The 10085-nt window shown below is 35.1% G+C and overlaps 2 non-coding genes across 2 annotated transcripts; both read right to left on the reverse strand.

Annotated features, from left to right (window-relative positions):
- Positions 1-6390: 6390 nt before the first annotated feature.
- trnak-uuu lies at positions 6391-6463 on the reverse strand. Its single transcript has one exon. It is a non-coding gene; the product is annotated as a tRNA-Lys (tRNA).
- A 2167-nt stretch (positions 6464-8630) lies between these two features.
- trnal-caa lies at positions 8631-8741 on the reverse strand. Its single transcript has 2 exons — positions 8704-8741; positions 8631-8676 (listed from the first exon to the last, which is right to left on the reverse strand). It is a non-coding gene; the product is annotated as a tRNA-Leu (tRNA).
- Positions 8742-10085: the final 1344 nt, after the last annotated feature.

The following is a 10085-nucleotide window of genomic DNA, read 5'->3' on the forward strand; positions in this document are numbered from 1 at the left end:
ACTGCCCTCTAGTGGCACTATCAGTGCTTAATTTTTGCTTAATTCTGTGTAAAAACTATTAATCATCTGTTTGTTTTATACTATTTCCTCTCTCTCTCTCTCTCTCTCTCTCTCTCTCTCTCTCTCTCTCTCTCTCTCTCTCTCTCTCTCTCTCTCTCTCTCTCTCTCTCTCTCTTTTTTTTCTCTCAGACCAGAGTACAGATGTGTGATATTAAGGAGATGTGTGAGGATGTTATCAGTGTGTCTGGTTACAAACTACTGATGTTTTTGGGAGTGTGGATGAGAGAGCTGGTCTCATAGAAAATGATTATTAAGTTACTGAAAATAATTTGCATTGTTTAGTGGCTGTTTCTCTGATGTAGTGACTGGCAGAGTAATGAAAATACTCCACCATGTACAATAATTGAGTGACAGTAGGTGGCGCAATAATGACTTTGTTTATTCATGACATAAGAATTAATGATGTCAACATTAATAAAAAAAACACAAAGGTAAAGGAGAGAGATCTCAAAGTAAGCTACCTAGTAGCTGAACTCGTAGCCTAATCAAAAAAAGCCCCACACTGTGACAGAGACATTAATGCTACCTGCCTGCAAAGCCGCTGATTTGTATTAAAACAGTTTATACATATTTCATAGAAGTATTGTATCGAAGATACTCGTCTTGAAAGTACTCTGTATCGGATTGAAAAGAAAATGATTGGTATCGCTCATCACTATCGACGACACCAGTTGAAATACTTGACTCTGTGTGGTGTGATGTGAAATCAGACACGGGACTGCAGACTGCAGCTCACTGGAAGTATTTAATGTTTCTTCTAAAAAACACACAACAAATCAGCAGCCGCTGTGGTGATATTTCACTTATTGTGTGTGTGGTAGACTTATCACCATGTGCCCTCACATTCATAAAAATACAAACAAAAAGTGTAAAATATTCACACAGATAGATAAAGAAACCTCACACAAAAACTTCAGTGAGAAAAAATAAAAAATTATTTCGGCTGCTTCCTTTAGGGGGCGCCACAGCGGATCATCCTCCTCCACACTACCCTGTCCTCTATTTCTGCTTCTTTCAACCAAAAATATATAATAAATAAATATAAAAGTAATTAATATAAAATTAAACCAGTTTATCATAAATTTAGGAAAAACCCACCACTCCAATGAGATTACAATACAGAAAGGGAAGAGGAGGAGTCAGGACAGGAAGTGACATCAGCTTCTATTATCAAGGCATTTAAGAGAAGCACCCATTTTGATCAGGCAACTACATTTATAAACACAGATATGAGTATAAACAAGACAAATCAACAGTTTAGTATGAATTGAAACAGGACATGTAAATTGAACAGGGTAAATTATACACCTGTTACATACATCTATAGGTTTAAAACGAGGAAAAGGTTTGTTCTGGCACATGCGATGTGGGCGTGGCTAAATGACGCTGATGTGAAACGGAATCCAGAGATTCATCGTGTTTTATCTGTAAGTTTTACCGTCAAATCTTTCCATTCAACATGTTTCTATTATTTATACAGTAATATTCTTATAGGAAAGCTTTTTTAACAAGATTGAAGCCTTTTATGCTTTTGAAGACGTTCGCGGAAGTATTTCTTCCCGTGATGCATTGCGAGATGCATAAATTAATCAGTTAAAATAAATATAAAAATTGTAAAGAAGTAAACATGAAAAATTACAGTATTGTGTTCAAAATGACGCTTTAACACTACAATTTACAATATAATGTATATATTGTAATCAAATTAAGTGAGTGAACTTTTTCATCTACCATGATCATGTGAATTGTAAAGATCTCTTGGTATAAATACAGTGTATGAAATATTAGAGTTTGGTCTGGGTCGGGAATACACGCGCTCATGCCGAAATTCACCTGCTGTGTGTGTTACCAGTGGGTGAACTAAATAAATGGAAGATTGCGTGTGTGTTCCTGACTTGGGTCTTTTTACTATTTAACACTGACTTGCAGTAATAACTCTATTTTTGTGTTAAAATATATCATTTTTTAATATATAATTTAATGTTACAGCATATTTGTTTTATATTCTGTCTCTCTGTTAAAATAAATCTAATATAAAAATTCTAAACTGTTAATTTCTTTGTAAGGGGGTAAATTTACAAAAATCTTTTATTTCTTTAACTGCATCAGGGACGAGCATCTTGTTGACAGCGGCTTTGCAGGCAGGTAGCATTAATGTCTCTGCCACAGTGTGGGGCTTTTTTTGATTAGGCTACGAGTTCAGCTACTAGGTAGCTCACTTTGAGATCTCTCTCATTCACCTTTGTGTTTGTCATGAATAAACAATGTCATTATTGCGCCACCTACTGTTACCCAATTACTGTACATGGTGGAGTATTTTCATTACTCTGACAGTCACTACATCAGAGAAACAGCCACTAAACAATGCAAATTATTTTCAGTAACTTAATAATTTTTTTTGGAGCAATATGAGACCAGCTCTCTCATCTACACTCCCAAATACATCAGTTGTTTGTAACCGTATCATACAAATAAATAGTTTAAAAATCATACATTGTGATTTCTGGATTTTTTATTTTAGATTATGTCTCTCACAGTGGACATGCACCTCGATGACAATTTCAGACCCTCCATGATTTCTAAGTGGGAGAACTTGCAAAATAGCAGGGTGTTCAAATACTTATTTTCCTCACTGTATGTATATTTTGCAATGTTTCTTCTTATTTACATCTGTAAAAAAATACCAAGACTAAAAGGTAAATAAAACCTGTTTTCCACACTCTTTATTGTTCTTTTACCAGGTCGTAAGTGTTCCACCTGCTGCAAGTGTTCCACCTGCTTTACTCCACTCCTACTGCTGTAGCGCCCTCTACCTCCACCCCCACCATTATACAGCCTGCACTTACATTATCACTGCTCATTCATTATTTTCATATTTCAGTATTTACTCCACACGCAATTATCTCTGGAACGTCCCCAAAGCCTTTTATAGTCATATTGTCTTTTATTGAATAGAAGATCATTTGTGTTTTCTTTAAAAGGGAAATCAGATCTTTACATTTCCAGCACATGTGTGATTTTACATGATTTTACAAGTCACGGTTTGGTGAATCCTTCAGCAACAATTCAGCAGCCAAACCTAATGTAAATGTACCAATGCAGATTCCTGTCATTTAAAAGATCTTCATATGTCATTATTATCATCATTATTATGCTTAAGTTCATAATATACAATATGTGTCTTTACAGCCTGGTAGTCAAAGTTCATCTCCTTCAGCCAGTCCTTCATCTGCATCCAGACCTGCTGTTTCTTCCAGTTCTGCTCCTTTAACCATTTCTTCCTGGTGTTTTGAGTCACTCAGAGACTTGATATTATTTTACCATTTATTTTGTGGATTTACTACTATTATAATCTATAGTTATTTATCATTAGGTTGTTGTTTCAGACCCAATTAGGATCATTTTTTAAATCTTTGTACTTGATTATATCTATTGTTAATTAACCTTTATTAATATATACATTGATTTGTAATATTGTAGCATTTTCAGTAATTAAAAATAAAATGTTTTATTGTTTATAGAACAGTGACTCGTGAATTATTCTGTGAACCTGAACCCATTATCATCCTCATTATTATTATTATTATTATTATTATTATTAATATAAATATAAAAGATAAATACAGAACATGTCCCATATAATGAAAAAGAGACTTTTGTTAAAAAAGTGTTAAAGGTTAAATAAGTACATTAACAAAAGAAATAAACATGCATTTTATGCACTTTATTGGAATTTCAGTAAAAAATCAGTCAAATCACAAAGATATTAATGAACATGAGTGACAAGTGATGTATTTTTATTCACATCATCAGTATTTGTGTGCACTATTGAGGGATTCGAACCAGCGTCATTCACATCAGAGATTCTCTCTGGGAAGCACAAAAGGCAGTTTGCTATAAAATATATACATCAATCTGCCAACAACCATAAGAAATGTGCAAGACATGTTTCCATTACCTTTTCTTTTTCTTCCATTTTTCTTTCTCTTTTTCTCTTTTCCTGTCTTCTTTCCTTCTTTTCCCTCTTCCCACCCCTTAACAGACTATTGATCCCAGCTTCACACAGCTCACATCCTCAACTCTCAGTCTCACACTGCCCTCTAGCGGCACTATCCGGACGTGCTTTATGCTCCATTCTGTACTAATGTGACTTCTGTTTGTGTTTTTTAGCAGTGATTCTCAATCTTTTTCTGCCATTTACCACTTCAGAGGGTGGATTTTAAACCCACTTGTCCTCTGTCACCTTAAAAAGTATAATAAAATACTTCAAGTTGAAAATGTCTAATTTATTAAACTAACCAATTCTAAATGATCATCAACTAGCATCAAAAACAAAAATAGAAAAGAAAGGTGTAATTGTGTTATCACTTTGCCTTTCTGTCACTTTGCAATCTGTGTAAAATAGAGCAAATGCATACATCTTTTAACAACTGAGTTGTAGACTTGATACTGTCACTCTGACAGATGAGATCTGTATTTAATTTTCAGTTTAGCAACATCTAAAAGTTTCAAAATAAGATGTGGCAAAAGGAACAGGATAACACAAACCACAATTATATTTTCTTTAAAGATGAATTTTTGGTTTATTGCTTCTACCATCTACGTTTTTGTCTGCTTGTGCTGAATTACCTGTTTGCTTGTTTTTTGTGATCAATGTCACACATTTATCCATTGAATAGATTTTCACAACATTGTTTGTGTTGCTTTGTGTGTATGAACTTTATTCATGGTGAAATTTATTAATGAAGAACAAATAAATAAATAAATAAATCCTGCCGTTCATTGCGCCCACCTGTCATATCTTTATTCTCCACTAGAGGCCCACACTTTGAGAACCACTGAGCTAGGCTAACTAGCTAACTAATCTTAGCTTTAATAGTCTTCATCCTCAGTCTAAATATTCTACATTTAGTGAGTTATAAACACAATATAAGTGTCTGACGAATGTATTTGGTTTTGGTCAACTTTCAATTAAATATTCTAAGAAACTAGTTAACACAAAAACAGCGCTAGCAAACCCGGCTAGCATGAGGCTAATGATGATGTCTCCTACACCATTAGCGAAAGGTCCATTCTGCTCACTGCAACATTTCTGGAAATATTATCTCTCATTTATTCTTTATTTTTTAGTCAAATTTAGACTAAACGGAGCTCTTTACTGATGTGGTGTGGAAAAGTCACGTGTCCCAATACATTTGGTCACACAGTGTAGATCAGACGCAGGATTGGTCTGTTTTGTGTACATGCAGGATTCAGGAGCATTTTATTTTTATCATATTGATATTTAAAGTTAGTTTTGTATTAAACTTGTTCAAACCTAGAAGCCTTTTTCTAAGACGCACCACCCAGTAACAGTCACTCGTTCCTCCACTTGCTCTCAGCTCAGGTTGGTGTGCAGCACGGTGTCTAACAAAAGCCACTATCACATCCCTGGGGGGCCTCGAACCACCAACCTTTCAGTTAACAGCCAAACGCACTGACCGATTGCACCACAGAGACATTAGCATTTTTTTTTGGTCATTTTGAAAGCTACATTGGCACATAAACATTAAAAATAAACCCTGTGTCTCTGATTGTATTATTCCCATTCTACTGGATCCACTGCAGTTTACTGGGTGGCACCTAAAACATCAGATCCTGGGAGATGCACAGGCTAAAACTCAGACACACACACACACACACACACACAAAAACCCTCACCACAACCGATAGTTCAAACCACATACAGAAAATAAACTCCTGAAATGTTTAATCAGATTTATTAATAATAACAAAATACAAATTCAATACCTGTGCCTTCTTTGCTAAAATATATATAATTCTGAAATATTATTTGTACCTTTGTGTGTTTGCATCTATTACATTTTATTATTTGACATCTTTGTAGTTTTTCCGGTAATCAAAAATAAAATGTTTTATTGTTCATATAACAGTGACTCTGAATTATTCTGTAAACCCACAGCATCTTCTGTGTTGCCTGTCCAGAGTAAAAAACAACCCTATGTATTCACAATTCAAGTTTCAGTGACACGTCAAATAATGTCACAGTTAAAGTATGTTTAAACCAATGATATTTGCATGGGAGGATCATGGGAATATCTTTTGGGTTCAAACAAAGACGACTATTGTCACAGCCATTTGTTGGTCAAAATTACCACCATAAAGGATGCTTACCACAGTGAGACTAAAGCATTATATACTCATGTATGGGTAGGATAGGAAAACATCTGGAATATCAGAGGAAGAGTCATGGCATTTTGACATAAAGGGAAGATTCAGACAAACTTTTGATTTTCCACCAATAAGAACCAACAACCATTAGCTTTTTAACGCCCGAACAGGGACTTGAACCCTGGACCCTCAGATTAAAAGTCTGATGCTCTACCGACTGAGCTATCCGGGCTCTACTCACATGTCTGCTGTTGCAACACCTGGCCTCAATAAAATACTTGTCTCTGTGCAAAAAAACAAACTTGAAAACAAACTTGACATTTCATCACAGAACAAATGACTGACACTAAGTTCATTATTTCACTGTATGGTGTAACAGATTGTTTCCTGTACATATGAAAACTAACTCTTGAATCTTAATTACACCAACAATCAGGAACTTTAAATGCGGAAAATTTCAGAGACTGCAACGTGACCATCAGACTCCATTTGTCATTACAACCGTGACGAGAAACATGCAAAGCCAACTCTGTGCCATGAGGCAGGTTCCTGCAGCAACTCTGACCTGTTGGCACAACGTTAGCGCATCTGACTCCAGATCCAAACATTGTGTGTTCAAATCACGTCGAGGTCATGGTTGCAGCGCTCTTGCTTTGTGGCCTCTTTTAGCAGCTGTTCTATCTTTGATTGTCTAATGTGGAGACTGAATTTGTCCAAAGTGGAGTCTGTCTCATCAAATTAACATTACTATATTATAACCCTCCTATAACATGTTACCAAGCTTTGTCAGGTTTGACTCGCTAAAGGACTTGGAGGAGATGAACTGAGATGATCAGTCAAAGGGAAATTAAAATGTATCTTTATTTTAAAACTGTTATGGACTATGAATTAATATCCTTCTAAAAGTTGCTAAGTAACACCATGACATCATTGTGCGATGGCGTCATTTAAATCGTTGAAGTGCAAGACTGCGACTTTATGTTACAAAGTATATAGAAAATGTAGTACAGTAAAACCCCATTGTACAAACAACCTATAGTACGAGCAAAGCGGAGAATCTGAGCGACCTTGCTCGAAATTTTACCCTATTTCACTAGCAAATTTGAGGCACGAGCAAACCCATGCTGCAGGTTCCCGTTTTGGTGAGTGAAGCATCAGTCGCTTAGATGATGACGTATCACTCGGTCGCTCTCGTTGTTCAGTGCAGCAAAAACATAACTTTTTTGTGTTATATTTTTATTTCACTAGAAATCTTGAAAAATGTCTCCCCAGAAAATCAGTGATGGTGCTGTGAAAAGGAAAGTAAATAGAATTACCATGGAAACCGAGAAGTTTCGAGCATGATACGCATCTCACACTCGCAATTAACCACTACCACATGATTAAGTGTTCAATTATGTTTACATTACGGTAATGTGCAGAACAGTACAAATACTTTTTAAGTGCAGAAATAAGCGATCGAATGAGATCTCGAGCGGATTAAATCGCTTTTACATTCATTCTTACGGAGAAAATCGGTTCGAACGTACGAGCAAATGGACACATGAGCAATTTTCAAGAACGAACTATGCTCGTACACGAGGTTTTACTGTACAGAGTCTCTGTATTTTCTGAGCAGCGCTGCAGCGCCCCCTGTCACCAAACAGGTGAACACTTCCCAATAAAGAACAATCAATCAATCAGTGTATGTTCAAGGCTGGTCAGGGAACATTGATGGATACAGATAAGACACTATACAGTGCATTTGAAGAAAACATTCACTTGTTTTAAGGTCAGTGTTACTCTGATATAATTTTAATTTTTTATTTTTTTTAGAACGATCACAAAAACACAATGAATTTTCTCAAATTGTCGGGTAATCTCAGCAAAAATATAATTATTATTATATAAATTGTAAATTGTATGTGTTATGTTCAAAAATAGATTAAATAACAAAGGTGCATATGACATACATATTAGGTCTAAACATCAAGCATCGATTTTAGATGCATCTTCAATGGAATGAATTTGTGTAGGCAGAACACATCAATAAAAGGAACTACATACCTGTTTTTACTAACGAGCCTTACTCCCTTTCCACTTGGTCTCCTGAACACACAACATATGTACCTTTCTCCTCTCCATCATATCAGCTACCTCTCTCCCTTTACCAGTAATAGTAATTGGGACCGGCACTAAGAGTGCACTGGCTTGTGCAACCCTATTGGCTGGGTTTTTCCTATCGATCTGTCTAATTTATATATCCATCTTCCTGCTAGTCTGTATTAACAGTTTTTTTCTGGCTGTTTTTCCCACTATTTGGTAACCATCTACTTGTTTATTCTGTATGTCTGTGTTTGAAATACAAAGGGGAATAATTATTTCATTATTGTTTTGATTTCTAATGAAAATAAAGTCACTGTCAGAAGTGGGATTCGAACCCACGCCTCCATGTGGAGACCAGAACACTCAGTTTCCTGGAAGGTATTGAACCTTGAGTCTGGCGCCTTAGACCGCTCGGCGATCCTGACATACAAGCCTGTGTTTTTATCCCCTTAGTGGCTGAAAAAACTATTTTTGCAAGTTTCTGTCTACTTGTTTGTCTTATCTATTCTTCTTTTGTGTTTCTTATCTATCTACATCAGTCTTATCTTTTTTTCTGTCTGAATGCATATATATGCCTGCTCATCTTTCCTATCAATCTATTGATCTCTCTAATTTATATATCCATCTGCCTGAAAATGAAGTTAGTGTCAGAAGTGGGATTTAAACCCATGCATCCATATGGAGACCAGAACACTCAGTTTCCTGTAATGTATTGAACCTTGAGTCTGGTACTTTTCAAATATTACTCTGTCTGTCTATCTATCTATCTATCTATCTATCTATCTATCTATCTATCTATCTATCTATCTATCTATCTATCTATCTACATAACGTGTGTTGCACTGGAGGATTAATTTCGCCTCTTTTATATTTATTTATTTATTTATTTATTTATTTATTTATTTATTTATTTATATTTTAATTAAAAATGATCAAACAGAAATGTTTTATACAAAAAAAACTAATTAAACATTTTGTTACCTAGTAAATGTATGCAGGCTGAACAACAACCATAGAAGATCCACATATAGAACACAAGCAGAGAAAAGATGATGATCTCTCTCTCTCTCTCTCTCTCGGTCGAGTTAACCCTCTGGAGTCTGAGGGTTTTTGATTGAGAGATTTTGACGCTCACATTTTATTTTAGCTGCTTTTAAAATATAATATTGACAAGAGACTTATTACATTGTATTCAGCACAAACTGGGCTACCATAATATGTAAACCACTTATATGTGTTTCTTTGTATTTTGACAAAATAAGGTTTATGGTTTAAAAAAAAAAAAAAAACAACTCACTGAAATAAGGCCACAAAACCGATAGTAAACATGTTTCAAGACCTTTTGAGAACAGATCTTCTAATGTAGGTTTTTTTTTTTTTTATTCATGTGAAAATCATCCTGCCTGCTCATTCACCTTAAACAATACATAGATTTAAAATTTTAAAGACACTTTTTACTTTGAAAGGCCATAAAGAGGCGGACATGCTGTGACTGACAGTTCAGAGACAATAATAATGAGCTGTTATTAAATGAGCTGTGGATCACTGAGCCACAGTGAGAAGTACAGTACTACAAGAAAATGTGTTTTTTGTGTTTATTAAAAGTACACATTAGCAAGGACAGCTTTAAAAGGAATTGTAACAATAAAACAATACAGTACAGTATGTATAAAAATAAAGAGTGCAACAAAAACAATAACACAATACACTACAGTAGGGTTCCTCAAATCCTAGCCTGTAGGGCTACACACTATGCATTAAATAAATAA

This window comes from Silurus meridionalis, unplaced genomic scaffold, assembly GCF_014805685.1.
Source record: "Silurus meridionalis isolate SWU-2019-XX unplaced genomic scaffold, ASM1480568v1 Scaffold539, whole genome shotgun sequence".
NCBI lineage: Eukaryota > Metazoa > Chordata > Actinopteri > Siluriformes > Siluridae > Silurus > Silurus meridionalis.